Source organism: Monopterus albus, unplaced genomic scaffold (assembly GCF_001952655.1).
Source record: "Monopterus albus unplaced genomic scaffold, M_albus_1.0 scaffold11.1, whole genome shotgun sequence".
Classification (NCBI taxonomy): Eukaryota; Metazoa; Chordata; class Actinopteri; order Synbranchiformes; family Synbranchidae; genus Monopterus; species Monopterus albus.
The window spans coordinates 2,533,828-2,534,448 of record NW_018127891.1 but is presented as its reverse complement, the minus strand read 5'-3'; positions in this window follow the sequence as shown (position 1 = coordinate 2,534,448).

Sequence of the window (621 nt, the reverse complement as noted above, 5' to 3'; positions counted from 1 at the left end):
TGTTTCATTGCCCTTAGCACAAATGTTCATTACATTCTCTGTCCTTCCACATCTTTGCTTTCTCCCTCTCTTGTTGACTGTGACCATTATTCGAACCTATATCCTCATGCTTAAACTCAAAAGTTCCACTGCCCTTTGTCACTCTATTTTCTTTGTATTCTCTGTATTTCTCTTTTTTATGTTCGGCCATTCCTTTGACAGCGCAAATGTTTGCTGCAGGGGCGGTCTGTACTGAAAGAGCCACAGGAGAACATGGGGCAGGGATGGCAAATAGAGTGGGAGTGAATGAGGCATATTTGCATAAGCAGTGATACATTTTTCTTTAATTTTTGCCCTTTCACAGCATTATTATTAATGGATTTTAAAACTGTAGTCAAATATATTTTTTGCTCTTACCAGTCTGTTTTCTCTTTCTCTCTTTTCTTTTAAAATCTTTCCCAGGATGGAATTCTGGTGGCTATACTCCCTGTGTCAGTGCATCCTATTTTTATCTGTAATCGTGGTGAGTGTGAGGCTGTGTATGGCGGTCCGTGGAGGCGGTACCGTGGCCGACGTCCAGGAGGGAACCCAGGGTGTCAGGCCCAAACCCGGGAGTGTCTCCTGCTGTCTTCATCTGTGCCT